Source organism: Ochlerotatus camptorhynchus, unplaced genomic scaffold (genome assembly GCF_037179485.1).
Source record: "Ochlerotatus camptorhynchus isolate MF236.1 unplaced genomic scaffold, CSIRO-AGI_Acam_v1.1 ptg000547l, whole genome shotgun sequence".
Classification (NCBI taxonomy): Eukaryota; Metazoa; Arthropoda; class Insecta; order Diptera; family Culicidae; genus Ochlerotatus; species Ochlerotatus camptorhynchus.
In genome coordinates this window covers 911,317-937,719 of record NW_027041030.1, presented here as the reverse complement: position 1 = coordinate 937,719, position 26,403 = coordinate 911,317, and the positions used below count along the sequence as shown (strand labels likewise).

At 40.7% G+C, this 26,403-nt stretch overlaps 1 protein-coding gene and 2 pseudogenes across 2 annotated transcripts in view; 2 read left to right on the top strand and 1 right to left on the bottom strand.

The window, feature by feature from the left end:
* The window catches only part of Octbeta2R (Octopamine beta2 receptor), a 414,326-nt gene that overhangs the window by 30,425 nt on the left and 357,498 nt on the right, over positions 1–26,403 (top strand). The window lies entirely within an intron of this gene.
* Positions 1,917–14,033, top strand: LOC135713222 (uncharacterized; annotated as a pseudogene).
* LOC135713221 (uncharacterized) lies at positions 14,171–19,339 on the bottom strand (annotated as a pseudogene).

Genomic DNA, 26,403 nt, shown 5'->3' with positions numbered 1-26,403 from the left:
GATGCGGTTCCGAGGATACTGATTGGTGTCAATAACTTGAACTTGATGGTTCCTTTGAAGATAAAGGAAGGACGCAGTCGCCAACCCGTCGCTGCGAAAACGAGACTAGGTTGGTGCATCTATGGCGGTGAAGGAGCCAATGAAGCGAGAGCTACGGTCAACTGCCATTCCTGTGTTTACGCGTCAGATCAAGCTCTACACGATCTTGTCAAGGATATCTTCACCACGGATGACGCACGCTATGTCTGAAGGCACTTTTTTTGCAACATTCATGTACCTCAGTTTTTTCTTCACAGGATGTTAGTATTGATCCTAACAATCAACTCCGAGATGGTTTGAAAATATTTCATCTTGGGTTTTTTGAGAAATGGTGTTTTGAAGTTTACAACGCCGATAACGAAGGTGTATATTGGACTATTGACGATACATAACTATTGCGAATTGAACAAATGCAGTTAAATCAGGTTCAAAAGTTGTTGAATTAATCCAAATGGCATTAAAGAGTTCTCTTTGACTCTCAAGCAAGATGCGTATTGATTATGTCAACTTTGCGCAAAATCAAATAATATTTGTTGCTAGAACAACTTCTTGTTGAATGTCTCTTCCCTTATAAGAGTAAAAGAGAAACAAACGAGCATGACAGTCCAAGACAGCCACGTAATCATAGTAGGCATTGATTTTCTGCCTGTTTCGAGTGTTTTTTGAATCTCTCGAAGAAAATAGAGAGTTAGCTTGTTGTGCTTCAAAAAGCGATTGTAAAAAAAAAATCACGCCACTTTAGTAGCGACGTTTGCTGAAAGATTTTTATCAGAGTTCAATAAAAGAGTTAGTAGGTATCTGAAATGTTTGTGTCTCGTACTCAGCTGGTGACGAAGGTGGCATTTACAACCCTGAGGGATAGAAAATTAGTTTGGATTTTTGGAACCCATGCCGAAGTTGTTTGAAAATCAGTTGACAGATAATGCCGATAATACAGGAATGAAACTCACATGATATTAGCTGCTCTTGCCCAGTGAGTTAAGGTAGCCTTCACCTCTAACTACTACAGAATTACTAGAGTTTCATTGCAGTTCCCATATTTTGTCTAAGGAAACTTTCAGGAAGGCTCAGCGACTTTCTAGGAAATTCTGCGAACTATAGGGAATTATAGTGAATTTTAGAAAAGTTAAAGACGTTCCTCAAAAGAATCAGAGAAGTTTAACAACCTTCAGAGAAGCTCATTGATCTCAGTTCAGGAAAATTCTTCAATCTTCAAAGATGTGCTTCGATCTTCAGAGAAGCTCTATAAACCTCAGGAAAATTCTGCCAACTTCAGGGACGTTTTGTGAGCTTCAGGGGAGTTCAATGTCCTTCTGATAGGTTTTACGACTCACAAGACTCAGAGACGTTCTGAGAACTTAAAAAAAGTTCTAAGAACATCAGAAAAAATTGAAGAATTTCATCGAAGTTCAACGAAATTAAGGAAAAACCAAATGGACAGGGATATGAATTTGAATGTATTTAACTTCTATAAGCTGTCTCATTGGGTCGTTGGTGGAACAACTCCCACTCCATGTCTTAGAAAGCAGGTATGATAGAGAGAATTTGTTGCGAAATCTCTTTCTCTTTTACACTTTCTTAATATGTGATCAACGGCATGAGCAGGGTGACAGCAGGGGCGGGATGTGCTGTCAAATCGGCCTACTGAAAGTCCATCAAAGAGATGTAAATATGGTAAAAAATCTCTCACGAAGATTTACTCAGCTTTAAGAAAGATCTTAATCCGAGTGTTAATAAGGTCAGTATGTACATAGCTTTACACTATATTTGTATTATGTTACATACGCTAAAATTGGCTCAACGTATGAGACATACCGACCGTCAAACTATCCAGCCCGGTCTCAAATCAGCTATGACGAAAGACAACGCGGCCAATAATGATCGCAATAACGCTTCAAATTCTGTGGCTGCTGCAAATGCGACTCATCCAGCGCAATTTGGATTCGCTGGTCGCCATTGTAGGTGCTTGATAAACGTGTAGTTTTGGAAGCATGCAATTTTGATCATCAGCTAATGGTTTTGGATAATATGGATGCTATGATGAGTGCATAGGTCTTTTTTGTGAAAGTTGGTCTACCGAAACCTTCCGGTAGCCCCAAAATTCGATATTGTAAAATATCATATTATAGATTTTTGCAAGAGTACAGGAAAAGTCTTAGCCTGGTTCACGGAAAAAACAAACGAAGCTGTTCATAATGATTTTTCCCAAACATGGAGTATCTATAAAGCAGTGGAAAATAATTTCAGATACGACAAAAACTTGATGAAAGCGGTGGTATCGTATAGTAGTGCTCATTTGAAGTAATCTCCTTACCTTGGCAGCTCCAAGTTTATTTTATCATTCTCTTTAGATATTTATGTAAGCATTGATAAAAATGGATGAAACAGATGGAACTGATAATTATAGTAAATTTAGTTTATTTTCTCAATTGTAAATTATTTCATCATTTTAAACATTATGAGTTCACGACAAAGTTACGACATCTTACGGTACCGAAGAGGAAATCTTACTTTACCATTGAAACGAAGTATGTTGACTACCTTAATCTCCAACAATCATATTCAGTTGTATTTGTTTCGATCCGTAACAGTTTTGTATCGTCTATGGTCCATACACGCCTTCATAAACGACTAAGTGTACTTCAAAATACTTTTTCTCAAAAAACCCAAGATGAAATATTTTAAAACCATCACTGATTTGATTGTAAAGATCCATTCTAACTTCCTGTGATGAAAAAACTGAGGTACATTAATGTTGCAAAAAAAGTGCCTTCAGACATACCGTGTGACGTCGGTACGCAGCCAGCAATTAATCTGCTATCCGACGAAGATAAGCGTGCTCAACGGATCCTGGAGGAAACGACCGAACCGAAAGAACTGGTCTTCTGTGGAAGTATGACCACATAGAGCTCCCTGACAGCTACAACATGGCTCTTCGTCGACTTGAATGCTTGGAGAGGAGGATGGATCGAAGCCCAGAGCTCAAGAATGCCTTGCAGAAACAATTAAAGGACTACCAACTCAAAAGCTACGCACACCATGCGACCGAGGAGGAGCTAGCTACTGCTGATCCAAGAAGAGTATGGTATTTACCTTTAGGAGCGGTGCTGAATCCACGGAAACCGGGAAAGGTCCACATGATTTGGGACGCTTAAGCTGCTGTTAACGGGATTTCTCTCAACTCAGTACTATTGAAAGGTCCAGATCAACCGACGTCGCTTCCTGGCGTTCTGGTTCGCTTCCGACAGTTCAGTGTGGGCGTTTCAGCAGATTTAAAAGGGATGTTCCACCAGCTATACATGCTCAAGAAAGATCGCCACTCGCAGCGATTCCTATTTCGCAGTGATCCTTCCAGAGCTCCACCCATCTATCTTATGGGCGTCCAAACATTTGGGTCAACGTGCTCTCCGGCGTCAGCTCAGTACGTTAAAAACAAAAAAGCTGATTAGTTCAAAGAGCTGTACCCCCGAGCCGCTGAAGGGATGGTACAGACTCACTACGTTTATGATTCTCTTAAGAGTTACGAAAGCGTTGAGGAGGCCATCAAAGTATCCCGAGAAATGCGCTATATTCACGAGCAAGGTCTCGAGTTGAGAAATTGGCTGTCGAACAGTAGCGAAGTGTTGAGCGGCCTAGGAGAACCACAGTCCATAGAAGGCAAGCAGCTCTTAACAGACAAGTCAAATGGCTATGAACGTGTTGCCGGACTTCTATGGTTGACAGTAGTAGTAGTAAAATTTACGTTTATTTTCTGGGTTTTTATGTTTCAACATTTGATTTAACATTTCAATTGGTTAGCCTTTGGCTCTTCACCTTTGTTCTAGTTATTTGGTTATTCTAATGTGTTGATTGCGTTTAGCGCTAATTTACAGGATACCCTTTGTGGGATTGTCTTGGTTTGAATTTAAAAATTTGATAACCTACCTACTTGAGCACCTAACTACTTAAACTAGGTTGCCAAATCACGAATGATCTGGTGGTTTGATCGCAGAAAGGCGACTCTGAACCTTTCCAGTGTGGAAGTATTTCGCTCCTCGAGTGTTTGAAGACCGGCCAGGTGGTTGTCGTGAACTGGTCGAGATTTCAAGCCTCTTCCATTGTTCACTGTCAAAGGCGACGCCAGCCAAACTTTTCAGCGATCCACACCAGCGACTGTCCGCTTTAAAAATCGTTAACAGAATGGCGAGCTAGTCTGAACGGGCTCGATTGCCTCGATTGACGATTAGTTCACACATCGTGTCGCACTCTTCCAACCCAAAGGCTTATTCTAATTCTTTATTTCATCTCCCTCACTTCGCATCTTATGCATTCGTCGTTACGAAGTCGATCTTCTATTGCCACTACATAGGCACGGATCATATTCGTGTATTCGGAGCTTTCCGAAGCTCAAGTTCAATCCAATCTCGGTGCGTATCTGTCAATAAGCTATTCGTGTACGTCGACGCTCAGTGCTGCCAAATTCAATTAGCTGATTTCACACCAAATGAAGGTTAATTGATTTTTCTTTAATTACTACCATGGTGAATCTCAGAATTACGAGTTCGCGGTGGACTGTTAAGGATCATTCTGAGGATCTTGTTTTGGATCCTCTGAAGCTTTAAGTGGTGGCACTTAGCACAACTCTCCCAGATTGGCATACCATACTCAATAGCCGGCAGAATGATTTGCTTGTGGATAGCAAGCTTGTTTTTGTCTATGGTTGACACAGGAGAACGCCAATTATATACTTGCCTAAATCACTTAAATCAATTAGAAATGTTGATTTCAAAACCGTATGTCAATTATTCTCATGAGTACTTGATCATTGGAAAATGACAAGAAATCTCATGATAGGTAGTTTCGTCTCGTGATAGTGAGAGGACCGGTATTCTCATTGACACAAGAGGGCCTTGATATTTACCAGCTCTGCAGTGGTGAAATCGTATATTGGCGATAATAAAAGAGTGGACCATATTGTTACTTTATGATGTTTGCTTAAATGCTACGTCATTTCTGCATGGTCTCTATTGATTTTGTTTATGAATTCATATGCGATTTTATTTGCCACATGATAGCCTTTGAATCTTGTCAGATTCAGATCAATTTCTTTGAGGTATCTTAATTTAATTTTTTTTTTATCTGCGGAACCAAATGTCCGATCGGGATAAAATACAATAGAGTTCTATGCCAGAAACACACACACACACATATATAGGAACAAGTTCCACTCAAATTGATGAAAAGCGAGAGAGTGGTTTACGAAATTGACAAAAGACATCTTGAAAAGAGCGTGGCAGTAGTCCACCATTCTTCCATTAAAATCCATTGATTGGTTAATGATGACTCTTGAATGTCACTAGTTTACCACCAGAACCCTTCTATAATTTTGCTGAAAATCTATCGTACACTTTCGTGTCTGCATCCAACAGACATGCCTCAACGGAAGCGATTGACAATCACAAATTCATACGTAATAAGGAATCAGTGCTACTGTTCACCCACGATCGGGTAATCCCAATCACAGCTGTCATGAAAAAACATCGCTCGCTCGCCAGTGCACCGCGTCCAAGTTCCAAGCATACCCAGTAGGTACCGATTTCAGTTTGTTTATTTACCATTCCTTCGCTCGAGAGACCGACAGCCCGTGAGTCAAAGGTTGTCAATAAAATATTGACGATAAGACACCTGCCCTTCGCTGCTTCATCCGGCTCTAACCGACGGGGGGTGATGATGGGACGTCCGTCGTTTCGATTCACTGATACTGCTCGCTCACGGCTCGGGTGATCGAAGATAGTGACAGGGAGCTGCTACCTCTCCGTAGAACAAAGTATCTGGAGCACTCAAACACAAACTACATGTAAAATTCATAGTCGCACTCTTTACTTTGAAGTGTGTTTAATGTTTACGGTTGGACAAATACCAGCAATCTGATAGAGTATGACAGATACGGTGGCACTATAGATGAACTAGTGTTTTATTTTGATAAATTGTTTAAATTCAATGAACACGGTTAATGCTTTCAATACCTCGTCCGATGGCAAGGATCCAGCTCAAATTCAGCTGCTGGCATGTTTCTCACGAATGTCTCTTGCAGCTTCAAACGTCACAAATGTGAGTTTTCTTGTTATGTTTATATCCTTCAACAGTCTATTTGTCGAGCACCAGCGGCGGACTTGAGTGGTAAATAAACTCGACTCTTTCCCTTGTGTTCCCATTTTGCTCCGTTTGTTCGCCCTGTCGTTTTGTATTTGTTTTTCATTGCTCTGCAAATGTGTGACATCTTTCTTTTTGAGCAAAGTTTTCAATTTTCTATTTTATTTTCGAGACAAAGTATGGGGTTTAGGAGCTGACTTCCGTCATACTAAACACAATCCGCGCTGTACATCTTTTTTTCGAACGGATTTGAACAAACGGAAAGGAATGACTAATAAATTAATTTCCCTTTCGATATGAGCCGATGGATTCGATAATGATTCACAAATTGTTGATATGTCGATAGCAAAATATAAGAGTGATTCTTCGTTCTACGATTTTCAATTCCATTCAAACACATTGAAACGCCATTGGATTTTCTTCGTCATACGGATGAAGGCAGAACAAATGGATTCGCTAGCAGCGCTGCTTTTGATATTGAGAACAATGGGTGTACGTATTCATACTGTGCGCTCTAATAGTCTTTGTGTTATGGCAGTTGAACTACCGCATCAGAACAATCGTATTTTATTGATTTGTGCTCGATAGTACGTGAAAAGGCGATTACGTCGAAGTAGCGCCCCACCCTATTTGCTGACGGAAAGATGACGAACCGACGAAGATGACGCATTTTCGTTGGAGGACTACTTCTAGGCATTCTCTATCTGGGAGGTTGACTCAAATGTAACCCCATCCCGGGGAAAACACCTGTCAAGTGTGAAAATTTCAATCACAGCCAATCAACATTTGCCATAAGCAATTTGAGGCAATCAATGTCGTACAAACATTTGTCATCTCAATTTTGCACACACAAAAGAGAAGAAATTAGCACTTCAATCGACGAGCAACCGAAACCCCTCACCAGAAAAGAAGTCGTCGTCGTCGTCGTCGTTGTCGTCGTCGTTTACAAACATCATTCGCACCTCGAAAACAACTCGTCGGTACATACGAAACCGTTTAGCGTGAACAAGCAACACCCTTCCACCCCCCCCCCCCTCCTCCTCACCATCCTTCTGTTGGCTAGAGATTTCGCTGATTGTTAGTGACTGCTTCTTGTTAGTACTGCTTGTCGCACCAATTACAACCAATTATTTGCTGCTAAATCATGAGCGCGTGGTGCGAATCGTAACGAATCGTTTCCAGTCCGCTTCGGATTGTGGCGAGGTGGGCGTCCAAACGATGGTTGCCTGATATTATGAACTTGATGTTTTGATGATAAGAGGCGAAGCGTTAATATGCAGTTGGGTAGGATTGTACCTTAAAGGCTTGAAATCCAGACACTTAGGCCAGAAATCCGAACACTCTTAACAGTTAACAGTTAACAGATTCACCACATATATTTATGATGTTGCATTATATTATACTAAACTCAGGACTTTTTTTGCCCGGGGATACGTACCGTGTAAAAAAAATGCCTGTACTTCTAAAGGGCGAACACGAAATTATTGCGACACCGAAAATGTCATGCCAATTTTCTTATAATGTTTAGAATCAAACCAAAATTTTAGGGTAGTTTTATACATATATTTACTTCAAAAAAAAAAAAAAAAATGTAAATCGATGGAGCCTTGAGTGTAAAATTGAACGCATTTTCGCTTGATGCCCTCCATCAAAGTCTTTACAGTGTCATCCGGTACCAGTTTCTCAGTTTTTTTTTTTTTCCATTTTCTTAACATGTCCTTCTCGTCTTTGACTGTCTTCTTGCTCTTCCGAAGTTCCCGCTTCATTACTGCCCAGTACTGCTCCACCGGGCGCAGCTCCGGACAGTTTGGCGGATTCATGTCCTTTGGAACAAAATGGACAGAATTGGCCTCATACCACTCCAGGACACTTTTAAAATAGTGGCATGATGCCAAATCTGGCCAAAATAGCGGAGCTTCGTCGTGCTGCTGCAAGAACGGCAAAAGGCGCTTCTCGAGGCACTCAGATTTGCAGATCTCGCCATTTACTGTGCCCTTTGTCACGAAAGGCTCACTCCTCAGTCCGCAAGAGCAGATGGCCTGCCAAATGAGATATTTGGAGGCGAACTTCGACATTTTCTTCTTCTTAAATTTGTCGTCCACATCGAACTTGCTCTTGCTGGTGAAAAACTCCAACCCCGGAATTTGCTTAAAATCGGCTTTTATATACGTTTCGTCGTCCATCACACAGCAGCCATATTTTGTCAGCATCTTCTCGTAGAACTTCCGTGCCCGAGTTTTAGCCGTCGATTGTTGCCGCTCATCGCGGTTTGGGAAGTTCTGTACCTTGTATGTATGTAGTCCAGCTCTCTTCTTTGTATTCTTGACGTAGCTCTGCGACATGCCGATCTTTTTAGCCAAATCACGGCTTGTGACGTTGGGATTTGCTTTAATCATCCGCTTCACCTTTCCCTCCGTCTTTTTGTTCTCCGGTCCCGGTTTTCTTCCAGCTCCTTTGCCGTGGTCCAACGTCAACCGCTCCTGGAACCGCTTCAACACTCTGGAGACGGTTGAATGGTGAATGTTCAACATTTTTCCCAACTGCCGGTGCGACAGGTCAGGAAATTCCAGGTGTTTGGAAAGAATTTGTTCTCTCATATCGCGTTGGTTCACCTCCATTTTCGTTGAATCGAAAAACACGACTTCGAGTTTGACAGCATGTACACAATACACATCAATGAGAAAGTGTGCAAAATTTGGTTGATTTTTACCCAATGGTAAAAAAGTTATGCCCTGTTGAATGTGTCGCAATAATTTCGTGTTCGCCCTTTAAGCGCTGATCACTTAGAAAATTTTCGCTCATGTTTGTTATGTTCCGCAAATCGTGTCTATACTCTATAATTGCAGGACGAGGAATGAATCATTAACTTTTTTTTTACTTTAAATGATCTTTATTTCATGAGTTTGTGTGGTTTACATGAATGAATTTTCAAGTGTCACAGATGCGACTTTTCTCCCTTAGCTCAGTCGGTAAAGGTGCAGCTACAAAGCAAGACCATGCTGGAGGTGGCTGTGTTCAATTCCCGGTGCGGTCTAGGAATTTTTCAGGTTGGAACATTTCTCGACTTCCCTGGGCATAGAACTATTATTGGACTTGTCACACAATTATACCAATGCAAAAATGGTACAGGCATCGGAAGCTCTCAATTAACAACTGTGGAAGTGCATCTAGAATACTAAGTTGAGAACACGCAATAAGCTAATATGCGATATGCAATAAGCTTGAAATGCAAAGAAGAAGAAGAAGAAGAAGAAGAAGAAGAAGAAGATGCGTCTTTTCAACTTTAGTACATTTGAGATTTTTATTATTATTTAAAGTTCCTAGTCCTATCAGGCCTGCACCTTGGTGGGATTGGTTTGATTTGAATTGGAAAAAGGAGTCTACTTATAACTACTATTTACAACTACAACTACTATATACACCTAACCTACTATATACAAATTGCTAATCAAAGCATGTTCTGATGTAATGCATTTCTGCACAAACCTAGTCTTAATGTCATCAATTTTGAAATCTAATTTTGGAACATTAACCTCTTGGTGGAGATCTGAAATTCTTTTGTCAAAGGGTACTGCATATAAATGGTTTGAAAGCTATTTGTCTGACAGAACTCAATGGACTGTTTTTAATGATTCTGTTTCCAGTCTCGTGGGGAATAACCTTGGAGTGTCCCAAAGAAGTGTATTAGGGCCCCTGTTATTTATTATGTATATTAATGACTTCCGACGTGTTTTACGATTTTGCGACATTAATCTTTTTGCAGATGATACTGTGTTATTCATTGCAGCTAAGGATTTCTATGATGCCGTTTTACACTTGAATGAAGATTTGCGTTCTCTAAGTAGATGGTTGAAGTATAAGCAGTTGAAATTGAATACAAGTAAAACTAAATTTATGGTAATTTCGCGGAATCGAGTAAATGTGAACGTCTCTGTTGTAATTGATGATGAGACTATTGATCGCGTTTGGGAGATTAAATATCTTGGCGTGATTATTAATGACACACTTAAGTTCAACTCTCACATTGACAATGTCATCAAGAAAATTGCCAAGAAGTATGGAATTCTATGTCGACTGAAAAACGATTTAACTATTGCCAGTAAAATACAGCTATACAAATCAATCATCTCTCCTCATCTTGACTTTTGCCCTTCCATTTTATTTCTGGCCAATGCAACACAAATATCGAGATTACAGCGCCTGCAGGATAAAATAATGCGTTTGATTTTGAGATGTAATAGATTCACTTCCTCAACTTTGATGTTAGACGCCTTACAATGGTTGTCGGTGAAGCAAAGAATTGTATATTTGACTATGGTGTTCATTTTTAAAGTAGTTAACGGTTTGCTGCCTCGATATTTGTGTGATAGAATTGAAAGAGGAAGTGACTTTCATAGATATAATACTAGAAACGCGGTTGAAATAAGAACACCACATTTCTTGACTTGTGCTTCACAAAATTCATTATATTATAAAGGAATAAATGTTTTCAAATCGATGCCTAGACATATCAAACGTTCAGCAACACTTACAGAATTTAAAAGACACTGCATTTCATACGTTAAAACTGTCTTTTGAACAGTTATCCAGTGATTTTTTTTTTATGAATTGACAAATTATGTATCTTGACGAAGTTATCTCTAACGGATTATTTTATATGGACAGCTGTCATAACGACTTTTTAATAATTATTGTAGCACTGCAATAACTATTTCTGTTCGCCACGAGAGTGATGATGGATTTTTAATATTTGATTTAATAGTAGATTAATTAAAAAAAAAAAGTAGTCTACAAAGTTTGAGCCTCGTGCGCGTTTTACGGATATAGTGGACTGAATGTAACATTTGATAAAAAAAAAATGCAATTTTCAAGCTTATTTGAAAGATACCTTGAGTTAGTAGTAAGTTTTCTGGCAATGAGCATTCCTGACATTGCTGAAAATTATGATAGCATCAGATTGCGGGGTTGCTAGTGTAATAGGATGCTTTGTTGATTGTTCATTAACTCTTGATTGCTTGTAATACTTATGAATATTTAAGGTGGACAAAAAGGCAAACTAAGAGGTGGACGTCTGAGCTTTTCCACATTTATATCGCTGTGAAGCAACTGTAAACTCTAGAGGGAATTTATATCTGTAACTGAAACCAGTTCGATTTTGTTTGCCAACCTGGTTAAAATGTCATATTCAATTATCTTAAAGATAAATCGTCCAGCTCAAACCTTTGTAGGGGTAAGAGGTCGGACCATCATTATCATCATCATTATAATGCAATTCTTCTTTACCCACCTATTGTGTTGCTTTTCAGTTGAGTTTTATTTCTTTTGATAAATAAACAAAACCTAACGTGGAGTTGATACGCAGATAGACTGCTCCAGATTCGTAGATTAGATTTCAATAATTATTTATTAAACCTCAAGGCTGTGGCCGATATTCAGGAGAGAGTCTCATATCAACATGCATCCTCCAACACCGTATATCATTGTTTATACGGGTTCTACTTTTTGGGCCTTAAAAAAAGCCAGCTGGAAAAAATATATGCGAAACATCCGTCGTCAATCTCAAACTGGATTACATTGTACGAGCTGAACAAGGTTTTTTTCCCGTAAGGAAAAAGGTTAAGGTTTTCCTTCGTTTTGGAGCCGAGGAAAGAACGTGGCTAATTAATCTGTACAAAATGAATCCGGTTATGTTCCTCGATGAAGCGAAACACAAATTCATGCAATATTTTCATAAATCTATCAGCACCGCCTCCATCAGCAGAATTCTTCTATCAGAAGGTTATACCTGCAAAAGCATCGTCTAGTGGTTCTCTGTGTAATTACAGCTGATCTGGCAGTAACAGAGTAGCAACCGTAGGTGGTCAAGCAAGCTCAAGCAAGCAGAAGGTTATACCTGCAAGGTCCTAGAACGACGTGCAATCCAACTAAAGGGTAATACGGTCAAAATTTGGTCAATATCAACTTGACGTATTTCTTTCAATTTTGCATTTAAAAAACCTGAACACCCCTCATTTTGAAGGTGTGTGTGTGTAGAATGTTGCTCCTATTTTGATTTTGGAATTCACTCTTCAGTTGTCAAAATGCCGTCCAAGCAAGAAGAGCAGCGTATCAAAATTTTGCTCGCGCATCGCGAAAATCCGAGCTACTCGCACGCAAAGTTGGCAAAATCGCTAAAAGTTGCCAAATCAACCGTTACAAATGTAATTAAAGTGTTTGGGGAACGTTTGTCGACAGCCAGGAAGTCTGGATCGGGGGGAAATCGAAAACCGGAAGCCGCTGAGACGACAAAGAGAGTTGCCGGTAGTTTCAAGCGAAACCCTAACCTCTCTCTCCGAGATGCCGCAAATAAGCTGGGTGTATCGTCTACAACCGTGCATCGAGCCAAAAAACGAGCCGGACTATCGACTTTCAAGAAGGTAGTGACTCCAAATCGCGATGATAAACAAAATACGACGGCCAAAGCGCGATCCCGGAGGCTGTACACGACGATGCTGACGAAGTTTGACTGCGTAGTAATGGACGACGAAACCTACGTCAAAGCCGACTACAAGCAGCTTCCGGGACAGGAGTTTTATACGGCAAAAGGAAGGGGAAAGGTAGCAGATGTTTTCAAGCACATGAAACTGTCAAAGTTCGCAAAGAAATATCTGGTTTGGCAAGCCATCTGTACCTGTGGTTTGAAAAGCAGCATTTTCATAGCTTCCGGGACTGTCAACCAAGAAATTTACGTGAAAGAGTGTTTGAATAAACGTCTGCTGCCTTTCCTGAAGAAACACGGTTGTTCCGTACTGTTTTGGCCGGATTTGGCATCTTGCCATTACGGTAAAAAGGCCATGGAGTGGTACGCCGCCAACAACGTGCAGGTGGTTCCCAAGGACAAGAACCCTCCCAACACACCAGAGCTCCGCCCAATTGAGAAATACTGGGCTATTGTCAAGCGGAACCTAAAGAAGACCAAAAAAACTGCTAAGGGCGAGCAGCAGTTCAAGGCAAACTGGCTTTCTGCGGCGAAGAAGGTGGACAAGGTGGCTGTACAAAATCTGATGGCAATGGTCAAGCGTAAGGCCCGGCAATTCGGATTTGGAAAATCGGAAGCCTAACTGAATATTTTTCCTGAATTTTATACTAATTGAACTTGAGAAAGAAAAATTTAATTTGATTTTTTAAATAAACGATTTCAAATTTTGACCGTATCACCCTTTACGGCAGGAGGTGATCTATCGCATTTTCACTGAGTTGAATGAGACCAGCTGGGATATTCACAATTTACTATTCTTGGATGGGGTCTCATGCGACAATAGGAGCATTCTTCGCACTAAAGGTTATGCTAAGGTTGGTGAAAAGCTAGTGTACAGAGGAAAATTTGTGAGACGTCCACGTTGTTCCCTTCTAAGCTTCCTCGGTGTCAATGGAATACTGGAAACATTTTCAACGGAAGTTACATTCACACGAGCTATATTTTTCAATTGTGTTCAACAGCTAATAGGATCTGGAAAAGTGAAAAGACATCCCGGAGAATATTCCGTATGGATACTCGACGGGGCCAGAATCCATTGCCACCGATCCATAACGGAATACCTTCGTTTATTGGGAATCGTAGTAATCTTTTTGCCAGCGTACGCACCCTTTTTAACCCTATTGAATTGGTCTTCGGCTATTTGAAGGCATATCTGAGACGGACATACGTGGAAAATAGTTCCAAGGATATTGCAATAACGATAGCAAAAGCTTTGAATAATTTCAAAGACAGAAGCTGTGTGAATTTTTTCCGAAAGTTCGGGTATCTACCTGGGGAAACTTTTGATCCTAGTTTTGGATTGGGCCAAAACATGAGAGACATTGGATTTTCGAGGGGAATTTGACTAGTGCTGGTGAATTGATTAAGTAATTTCTGATATGTGATTTTGTGTAATAAAATACTCATTACGAAAATGTTTTTATTAATAATTTTATTTATTCGAGCGTTCGGAAACATAAAAAAATCGGAGTCAATCGCAGTCTATGCATGGTCAACATCGATGCAATCACGCACAATATTGGCTAACTCCATGAAAAAGCGATTCTCCTTCGCTTCGACGGAGTTATTCATGGCCTGTAGCATCTCTGCATATTCTTTTTGCTTATCCTCCATTAATTCAATCCTTTTTCCCATGACAGCATGGTCATTTTTCAGGTCTCTCAAGATCCTGCTGTAGGCATTGTTGATATTGTTTGCGATCTGTAGATCAAGGCGAGCTTTTTCCAATAGAGTGTCACTGTGGACTGGTACAGAGCTAAACAGACTGATCAGATGTTCAGGGGGTGTCTCGTTAGAGTGATGCAAAATTTGAAATTTTTGCTCCACAGTACTTAAACGATTCCAAATCAGATCCTGACTAACCTCTCAAAATTTGAACCCATTTGGTGAGAAACTGAGATCGCACAAACCATTTGAAGTTTGTATGGGAATTACTATGGTAAAACCAAGATTTTTGTTCATGTCTATCTAATAATTCACCATATCAGTCTGCTTCAAAAACTTTCAATTGTACTTGTAGGAAATTTTCCCAGCTACAACTTTGCTGAAGATCACTTTTTAATTAAATGCAAGAATCGAAAGTTATCAATGGTTCAATGCGCTGATGTCTTATTATCATACTCAATCAACTGCTCAGCAAGCAACATTGGTGTTTCTGAGACGTTGAATAGGACACATAAATCATGGCTACTATGTCACACTGCAAAATACAGTGTTGCCTACAGAGCATCTGCTTGATCATGTCATAAGTTTACCAATCTCTTAAATAATTAATAACTTTTTCCTGTCTCGTTTTACATAGAAACGATTTTAAGCAAAGTTGTAGTATAAGAATGGCCATCAAACTTTTTCGCAGCTCAATATGGAAAAAGACCAAACCAAAAGAACTCTAACCAAATGAGTTGTAACTTTGGGAGGCTAATCAGGACCCACTTTGAAACCATTTAAGCACAGTGGAGCGAAAAAATCAAATTTTGCATCAGTCTAGTGTCTCGTGCATCAGTTTTTCTCTGACGTCAACTGACTTTGTAGCAATCCAGCTAGCCCAGCAATCCCAGTTTACATCGTCGCCGCTCAAGTACCGTTAATGATTTACTTTAAGCTCAGCCTTGATCTTATTCACGGAAACCAAAGACTCTGCTCCAGCGCGGTCTTTTTCCAAAGGCCGTATCAAGCTCTGTTCCAATAAGTTCCACCTGTGAAGACTTGTTACCGAGTCTGAATACCTGTACACTACAACAGTGATTTCCTTTGACATCCAACTTTGCAGCATTACTTCATCGACCTTCGCTGAACCAAAACTACGTTTGCTAGTTTTGTCTTGAAAAATCAGAAAGTTGTCGCAGTTCTCATAGCATGGAGCTTCTTCGTCTCACGACACTTTTGCAAAAGAGGCACTAGTCTCTCCCTCCACACTCTCATGAATGGTGTCATGGAAAACAGCCGCCCGGTGCACAAACTTCGAACAGTAAATCCATATTTGTCTGACAACATTATCGGCACTATCGCCTCCCACAGCAAGAGATCCACAACGATCTTCATTTTTCTGGTTCTTGAAGCGTTTCTCGTAAACTGACCCCTTAAATGTCAGTTTGTGTTTTCTTTATGCAGGACGCTCAGTATCCGGGTACTTTCTCTGAATCAAAAACAAAACACACGCTATGATTCAAGTTACAGATAAAATCATTCAATGCGAAATACCTTTGTTGAAGATATTGAAGCTACGGGTTCCAATTCAACCATCAATGAGACCACTGGTTCTGGTTCTGGTTCCACATCCAGAAGGTATTCTTCATTGTAGAACTCCTGGGAGAAATCGGATGCTTTTCCAGCCGAATCTAGGCTTATATCGTAATCGATTTTGAGTGGATCTGAATATCCATCTCGACCTCCACTTTCTTTTGCATCGTTTTCAAATTTTAATGAGGATACACTTTCAGAATCACTCATTTTTCGTGTTTATACTCGCACAATATTCTTAAACTACGGGCAGACGAATATCCAAAACAAAACGTTAATAAATAAACAAATGATTATTCTGGGAAAGTTCAAGATGTTTATGAGGTGAAAGGTGTTCCCGATAATCAAATTGACATAGCTAGTCAAATAATAATTATTATTATTCTTGTAGTGCGTTGTTGTATATTCTGCTTACAAACATTTAACAGCTGACTCAGCACGTCACCCAATCAGCATCTTGAGTGTGCGTGAGCAAATTGTTTGTCTCTTTCACCTTTCTTATTCCGTTGTTTACCGCTCCCTACTTTTGCTTTATCTTCAAAGTGAGCAGTTGGGAGCACCTTTCATATTGAGAACACCTTGGGTGATACAAGAGCATGGAGTCACTTGATTTTTAAACAGTATGTTTTTGGTGATTCCATAGTAATTTACATAAGCATTACTATAGAGTCATTCTCTGATGTTGAGGACCTTTGCGGGTATTATTTCGCTGTTAACCAGCTGTCATCTAAGATAGCCGCTGCTTTTGGATTAATCGTGAGATGTACAATATCCCATCAAAGTGGATAAACTTCAGTCGTGTCAAAAATATGGTGTAATATTACTTGTCAAAAAGGACGGAATTATCATTAATACAGTGCATGAACTGACATTACGCTGCTTTTACTGCATTTGTTTATTGTTGTGTCCATACAAATTACATGAAATTTTCGACATGACTCTTGGATGTAATATTAAAATTTATTTTTGCTGTCAAGGTATTGCAATAAAACATAAAATATAATCGAAGAAATTATCATGAACACGCAGTGAGCATAAAATTTTCATGGAATACGTTTGGTAATGATCAGTAATGATAAATTCTACTATTTTTTGTTAAGATAATTTGACAAAATCCAAGGGGTAAGTCACTCAGCACATTGTGTCGAAATTTGATTCTGCACAGCTTGGGCACAATCTTGTCGGCATTGGATTGTTGTAAATAAAATGGGAGCACTGCTGTAGAACTGTCATTGATGTTGTTCACATTTCATGCTGTTTGACTGCATATTCAGAAACATCTTCTAATTGAATATACCAGAGGAACTCAGACCAGCATTTCACTTATAGAACTAAATATGAAATGTAGGTTCTAGAGTAAGCTCAAGAGAATGAGGCAGTTAATCAGATCCTATTAGTAGCCTTACTTCAAATAATGTTGCAACTCACCTAAAATAAACTAAAGAAGTCTATTCATCATCCTCTATAGACGATCTCCAACAGTGCTCCCCACTTGTTCCAGCCGCTGATAGACCGTTGCTTTTCACATTGCGAAAGGCTAGGTTTCTGGTCTACCTTTGAGGACATTATGATACCCCAAAACACAGGACTTTTATTATCCTATGAATATAAAACAAAAAAATTTCGCACACCCGCCACTTCCCGCGTCATCCTCAATCCGATTTATCCTCAATTCGATTTCAAACCAAAACATTCCAGGTGTCATGACCAGCACAATTGGCACACCTGCGGCACACTGTCAAAAAAGATGACCCAATATTGGTGTGCGGAGTGACCTACTTCTTGACAAAATCACTGATATAGTGATTGACTACAGCCACTATTTTTTTTCGCGCTAGAATTTATTTGAAGTTTATGTAGAAGTCCTCTGTTGCCAAGTAAAACGAAAGGAAATCTTTCGCGTTCAACTGTTTTTTTTTTCTCTTGGCATGACTCATTATACAACAAGTAAGTGTGAGTAGGACGAACGAAATACGGAACAAAAAAAATGGATAAACAGAAAATAGCATCACCACTATAAGACAGACAGAGAAAATTGATTAAACGTTTAAAAAAACATCATGAACAATCGGTAGTTTTGAACCTTTCGCCTGTGAATCGGTAGGCATCCCGAAAATCAGTAGGGCTACCGATAATTCGGTAGGAATGGCCAGCCTGGTTCCTCTAAAAACTTGAGCAAACGATTGAGAATAAGTTTCTCGAAAAATTTGCTCAGCGCTGAAAGGAGGCTGATCGGTCTGTAGCTTAAAGCTAGCGTTGGGTCCTCCCGGGTTTGCGGATAGGTATGATTTTCGCTGTCTTCTAGATACTTGAAACGTAGCGTAGTTCCAAGCATCTGTTGAAGACAGCAGACAGCAGAGAGTGAACCTTCATGCTGAGATTTTTCAACACTAGGTTGAATATTCCTTCGAACCCAGGGCCTTCATGTTTTTGGTACATTTCAGCGCTGTGAAAATCTGTTCCACTGTGATTCTATCCTCCGGAGGGATGGCACAAGGGGATGAATCAAGGTTGAGTGCACTTTGCGCAACCTGATCTACGAGCGGACTTTGGATGATGGACCCAAGCAAGTGCGATTTGGTAATATGCTCACCAATCGCATTTGCTTTCTCCTGAGGGGTGATTATGAGTCGATCGTCATCATTTTCATCTTTGAGTGGTGGAATGGGTTATGGGGTGCGTCCTTAAGACCTTGGCAACTTTCCAGAATGATCTGGAGCGGTTGTCCAGATTCTGGACGACTCTCCCGAAACTTTCGTTCCGGAGTGAGACCATTCTGGAAGCAATCTTCTTGTTCAGATCGGCCATTTCACGTTTTCTCGCTAGATCTCCGATTCTTTGGAACTGGCTACGAACATTTCTCAGACAAATCAAGAGTTATGTGTGGGAATCAATGGGAATAAGCTTACCCCTCACAGGAACTCGTCGGACGCACGCCTTGTCAGCCACGGTTATGGCTTGGTGGAGTCCCTGCAACGCTCGGTCGATGTCCTCCATGGTGTCAAGCGGCGGGTTGTCGATGATGTACCGTCTACCACGCGTCCAAACTGGGCCCAATTTACAGTTCAGCCACCACCGGTTGGTGGTCGGAGCTGAGTTCTTTCAAGGCCACCGGCTTGGACAAGCCGGTATTTGTCAGGAACAGGTCTAGCGTCGATGGGTTGCCCACCGGTGAGATAAATGTTGGCTCATCCGAAAACCAAACGGAGTACAGCCGATGTCTTGCGTGAAGAATTCCACCTTGGAATCCTTCAGATATTTCACGGCCACCTCGTACTCCGCTTTCGTTCGGAGCATCACCTTGGTGCCGATCCTGCCGAGCTTAAACTCAGCTGCAACGCCCAGCGATGAGAAATCGCCACTCAGCGTGTTGAGTGGCACTTGCTTCACCACCAGCGGAGGATGCTTCATTTTTGCTGCACTTGGGCTGGCAGCAGTTTCGTTGTCGACGACGTCGCCGAAATCACCAATGACGCTGACGTTCGTCGCGATGGCATCGTCCCATCGGACCGGCCCTGATTTTTCTTTCTCTTCTTAGATCGCTTCACCGTGGCTGAGATGGAATTTCCAACATCGGTGGGAAGAGTAGCGTACCTATTCGAAATAGGTACACTCAAGCTACCCTCACCGCTGTTCTTCTTCTGACGACGCGATTAAACTGCGAATGTTTGGAACAAACAGAAACTTTAGAACAACTCGACGGAGCGAGCAAAAACCGAACTGTACTGCTTGACGTTCAAGCAGAGAATCTGATGGAACTGACACGCCCACAGAAGTGTTGGGGTCTATATTATAAATGCAGATCCGCGAAGTATCGATGGTACGCATTGTCCAGCCGTTTACCAACTAATAGGAGTAGATGATGTTTTGAAATCCAAACATTCATCACGAGGAGAGTCATCGAGATAGCATGCATACTCACCTGAAGAGCCAGGTCGGGAGACCCTTATCCCATCTCTGATCCCTGGGACAGAATGACTTTAAGGGGGAGGAAACCGCAGATGATAAGCAAGAAACGGCAGTAGAATTGACTGCGTCAGAGTGAACGATAACTCCCATGGTACCTTGTTGCGTGCGATCTGGATGAATGATGGTGGCGATACTGGAGCAAGCTTCAAACTGAACTGACGAAGAATTGACTTCAAAATGTGCATACTTGCCTGAACATGGAGGTTGGGAGCCTCCTTCACCGATCTCAACCACAGGGCCAGAACGTTAGTAAAAGTAATTTCTTAAAGGTCAAAAATCCACATTCAAGACGTTTGCGCCACCTCTAAATCAAAATAGTTTTACTTCATACTCGAGGACATCTTTTTTCAAGTTATTTAGAACCAGAAAAACGAACGAATTTTAGGTTTTATTAACATTCTAAAAATAAGCCGCACCCTAGTGCTCATTTTACCCCAACGGTTTTATTTCGATTACAAAAATGAACATTTTTAAATCTTCTTTAATAAGATTTCTAAAGTTTACTTTTAATAATAATTTCTTTTTATTGGGTATCAAGCTGGAGCTGCGTGACAGCTTAATTTTCAAGACTTGACCCATTTGAATAAATTTTGCTTCTATCTTTGACAATACAGCAGAAGGACTAGCCTATGTTGGCTTGGAGGCGAACCATCCCAAGGCTGAAAGCCTCCTTAATAAAGCTAAATAATAATAATAGCCTATGTTGGCCGCTTGAACACTGGATTCCGTATGTATTGTTTCAAGATAGTTATAGAAAAAAAATACTGTGACGTGTGCGCGTAGATATGTACATCCGAGTAGTAATCCGTAGTAGTAAGTTACGAAAACCGCGCGAAATCCGAAAACCGTGCGAGACAACCGAAGCGAGAAGAAAGGCTTATTATCATTTAAAGAGTGCCACCAAAATAAATGTGATAGCCTATGTTGGCAAGTTGTTTAATTTTGGTTTCCTCATTAAATATTCTACTTATTTTACTGTTGAGCTTTGTTTCAATTTAGTTATTTTACCGCACGTATCAATCATTTCAAGATTTCGCGACCGTACCGAACAAATTCTATACTACAGAAGCTCAAAAAAAAAACAAAAAAACTTTTGGTGAGCTCTACTGCACTGCGAATCACTTCTGCGTAAGCTCCGTAGACGTAGGCGCGTTGATTCCGACAGCCGCGAAAAGTTAAACATGCATCAATACCACATAAGGAAAGATCGATTTTACGTATGGTTTAGTTCATAGATTAACATTGACTGCTGTTTACAAATGTAAGTACTTGAACACTAAGAAATAAGTTAACGCAAATGCTTTAAACGCATATATAAAAGATTTCGCGTATTGAGAGAATAATATAGTAATCAAGTACAACAAACTCAAGGCAATACCTCCAAAAGTTTAAAAGCTATTAATTGTCACATTCCTTTTCTTTTCTTATTTCCTAAACTATTCCTCTCCTTGTAAATCTGCTTAATGCTATTGGTCTGCCTGCGTTTTCTTTTTAAAGTTCAAGACTAAATAAGAAGATTTATTTCACAACTTTAAAGGTTAATTGCCTCCCTAAGCGGACCCCCCGCATCCTAATTCTTTTGTTAATCTACTTAATGTCATTTTTTTGGTTCGTAAATGGATGTTCCAGTGTACTAGGTTCCTTCGAAAACGGGGCCTTCATGTTTTTGGTGCATTTCAGCGCTGAGAAAATCTGTTCCACTGTGATTCTAGCCTCTGGAGGGATAGCACAAGGGGAGGAATCAAGGTTGAGTACGCATTGCTCAACCTGAACTTCGAGCACACTTTGGATTTTGGAGCCAAGCAAGTGCGATTTGGCAATATGCTCACCAATCGCATTTGTTTTCTCCTGAGGGGTGATTATGAGCCGATCGTCATCATTTTCATCTTTGTGTGGTGGAATGGATTTGGGGTGCGTCTTGAAGACCTTGGCAACTTTCTAGAATGGTCTGAAGCGGTTTTTCAGATTCTGGACGAGCCGCCCGAAAGTTTCATTCCGGAGTGATACCATTCTGGAAGCAATCTCCTTGTTCAGATCGGCCAGTTCACGTTTCCTTGCTAGATCTCCGGTTCTTTGGAACGAACATTTCTCAGGCGAATCAAGAGTTGGGTGTGGGAATCAATGGCAATAAACTTTAGGTAGGGATGAAACGTCACTAGGACTATTTCACAGCTGCAGTCAGTTTATGAGCAAAAGGAGGACGCAAATTTTTTGCCTGTAGACTTGAAGACATACTTCAAGTCTCCGCGTACATCGTACGGGTTAGGCAAAAGATGTGCGTCTGACTTTAAAAACTGTCGCATTAATGGCCCTTCGCTCATTTTCAACTTCTATTCAAATTTTATACTGCCGGAACTATCCACCTACCCTCTTCTAAAGATCATTCTCTAGCTAATAAATCATCACACTAAAGCTTCATGTTAGCATTTCCAACCAACTCTGAAAATCGCTAACTTCGCGTATGAAGTAACATAAAAACACTTTGATTGTTACCCCTCACAGAAACTCGTCAGACGCACGCCTTGTCAGCCATGGCTTGGTGGAGCCCAACGCTCGGTCGATGTCCTCCACGGTGTTAAGCGGCGGGTTGTCGATGATGTGCCTGTCCACCACGTGGCCAAACTGGGCTCCGTTTTCGCGATGGTATTCCTTGCGAAGGCTTGGAGCAGGGTCCACGCTGTAGCCCAGTTTGGAGCTGAGTTCGTTCAAGGCTACCGACTTAAACAAGCTGGTACTTCAGGGGCGACCCCGGCGTAGTGGTTAACATCCATACCTCTCACGCCAAAGTCACGTGTTCAAATATCACCCCCGGACAAGTCACGACCCAAGAGTGTTAAAGTAACTATAATAATAATAATAAAAAAAAAGCTGGTACTTGCCAGGAACAGGTCTAGCGTCGATGGCTTGCCCGCCGGTGAGAAAACCAAACGGAGCACAGTCCATACGGTGAGTGGTCAAACAGCAGAAGACCGAAGCTGGTAGTTCCACCAGGCCTCATGGCGAGCATTTAGGTCTCCTCCAACTACGAAGCGGGAAACGTTTCGGGTGATGGTGGACACGTCCTTCTTGAATTTAGCCGCTAGTCCACTGCTGGCAGCTCACTGCCGAGGGCAGTAGACGGCGATGAACTGGACGTATCCAGTCGACGACTCCACCTCCACACCAAGGGCCTCGATGATAGAGGTGCGGATATAGGACAGACTGTGGAATGTTATCCCTTTCTTGACGACGACCGCAGTGTCGAACAACTCAACAGAGCGAGCAAAAACCGAACTGTACTGCTTGACGTTCAAGCAGAGAATCTGATGGAACTGACACGCCCACAGAGGTGTTGGGGTCTATTTTATAAATGCAGATACGCGAAGTATCGATGGTACGCATTGTCCAGCCGTTTACCAACTAATAGGAGTAGATGATGTTTTGAAATCCAAACATTCATCACGAGGAGAGCCATCTAGATAGCATGCATACTTACCTGAAGAGCCAGGTCGGGAGACCCTTATCCCATCTCTGATCCCAGGGCCAGAATGACTTTGAGGGGGAGGAAACCGCAGATGATAAGCAAGAAACGGCAGTAGAATTGACTGCGTCAGAGTGAACGATAACTCCCATGGTACCTTGTTGCGTGCGTTCTGAATGAATGATGGTGGTGATACTGGAGCAAGCTTCAAACTGAACTGACGAAGAATTGACTTCAAAATGTGCATACTTGCTTGGACATGGAGGTTGGGAGCCTCCTTCACCGATCTCAATCACAGGGCCAGAACGTTAGTAAAAGTAATTTCTTAAAGGTCAAAAATCCACATTCAAGACGTTTGTGCCACCTCTAAATCAAAATATTTTTACTACATACTCGAGGACATCTTTTTTCAAGCCATTTAGAACAAGAAAAACGAACGAATGTTTTATGAACAGTCTAAAAATAAGCGAAGTGGTCATCATTTTACCCCAACGGTTTTATTTCGATTACAAAAATGAACATTCTTAAATCTTCTTTCATAAGATTTCTTAAGTTTACTTTTAATAATAATTTTTTTTATTGGGTATCAAGCTGAAGCTGCGTGACAGCTTAATTTTCAAGACTTGACCCATTTGAATAAATTTTTGAAGGACTAGCTTATGTTGGCCGCTTGAACACTGGATTCCGTATGTATTGTTTTAAGATAGTTATCGAAAAAATGCTGTGACATGTGCGCGTAGATACATCCGCGTAGTAAACCGATTAAATAAATTATGCAAGTTACGAAAACCGCGTGAATTCCGAAAGCCGTGTGAGACAACCGAAGCGAGAAAAAAGGCTTATTATCATTTAAAGAGTGCCACCAAAATAAATGTGATAGCCTATGTTGGCAAGTTGATTAATTTTGGTTTCCTCCCTAGATATTCTACTTATTTACTACTGAGCTTTTTATCAAATAAGTTAATTTAAAGAACGTATCAATCATTTCAAGATTTCGCGACCGCACCGAACAAATTCTATACTACAGAAGCTCAAAAAAAAAAAACTTTTGGTGAGCTCTACTGCATTGCGAATCACTTCTGCGTAAGCTCCGTAGATCTACTTAATGTCATTAGACTTTCTGAAGTTTCTTATTTAAGTTCATTTGATGATAATGATATCTCTAATTTAATAAATTATTAAAAGCTCTAATTCACCTAATCAATCATAACCCATGCTATATTAAGTACCTGCACTTGTGCTTGTAATCTAAAATTAAACGTGTTTCAAGTACTTTTGATTTAAGCCTATACCTATTTATTATATCTTAGTTCGACCCAGGTAACACCTTCATGTGACTAAAATGCTTCATTTTGAAGTTAGTTTCCTAGCTGATTTTTAAATTATATAGGCTATATGTTCCAATTACGCTCTCACGTTTCCACTATGTCGCACCACAAAAATTCATATGGGTATGTCACAATAGAAGCACACCACAGAGGAAATCCCGAGCCAAAGTTCAAACACTTATCCCAAATCAAAATGAAGCACATATAAGATTAGTTACAATACCATGTACCAAAATGGTGTTTAACATTGTTCCCTGAGTAATACCTCAATGAAAACAACAATGAAAGCTTGTCACGCAAATAGAAGGAGCACTGATGGGCACTTTCTGAAATATTTCAATAGTATAATTCCCTTGCAAACCCAAATAAATCTATCTGCGTAAAAAATAAATAAAATAAGAGTGATTTGCGGCAAAATCCGCCAGTATCACACCCAACGTCAGTGCCTATACGTAAGCGTACTACGACGCGGCTCTCAATAAAAGGAGTAACAAGTGTGATACTATCACTGCTAGACTAGATCTTTGGTTCTCTCATGCAGTGGTTTATCAGAGAGGGGAAGCTTAGTAATCCCCATTGCCTGCCCATGGCGCCATTCTATCGCGGCATGAGCCAGCAACGCCGACCATAAACCTACCGTGTCCAACACTCCACTTTGAAGCATGAAATTAAGCCCGCCCACCAACAGCAAGGTGCAAAAACTAGCCAAGGGGAGGGATTTACTTTTAATAATAAATTTGAATTCATAATGTAAATAGGACTTGAAACTTCACATTTGATTAGAACTCATTCTAATTTTCCACTGAGCTTGGAATCATTAGTGGTGATTTTCTTAAGGTGGCCAGGCCCTACTTTCCCCTAATTAACAAAATTTCTGAATTATTTTTCGCTGAAGACTTGATCAATTTTGTTGGAAATTGAATAAGTAAAAAGGGTCAAATTCAGGTTTTGTTTTTTATGAATTCAGGTCAAATTTGATCTTACTGCCACTGAACCCATTGAAATACATATATGTCCTTCGAACCCAATTAAAATACACATCTGTGCTTACCGCTTAAGCTGCTAAATATCGCTTTTATCTTGGCCCCCTTCGTTCAAAAATGCACCACACCACAACCCTGTCACATTTCACTCAGAGCGTCATCTGCTCTGTAGAGTAAAATAAGTCCGTCAGATACACCACATCGCACCAGATTGCTCACCTATTTCCGTTTTAAAAAAAGATTCCACTCTAAACGAATCCATCTCGCGTAAGCAGCTTTCTAGATGGCTAAAATAGGTGGAATTAAAAGCATGGTCGTATTCCACACTTCCCTACCACTCCTGAATAGGAAAAACTCGGTAGGTACATTCATAGTTGGTCTGCTAAGTGGGAACCAGCGGTCCAACCTGCTTGCTTCTGCTTCTGCTGCTGCTGCTAATTACGCTTTCAGCCAGGTAATTCAGCAATTTTGTTCGCTTCTGGGCAGATTCTATTCTACTGCTTCCTCCTTCTCATTTATTTATTTTTTAAGTTGGCTACCTTGTTTGAGCAGTAAGGGCCCACGGGAGGAGGGGAGGATCCCGCTACTTAAAAGGTATTAAGAGCTTGCAGTTTTATTTTATGGCATAAATTGGTATGATTCTCGGGATGCCCAGCTGCCACCCCAGCTGCTGCAGAGGAGTCAGGTCAAGATGGTGTTTCACGTGCCGTCTCAAAATGGGTGAGGTGAGCGGCG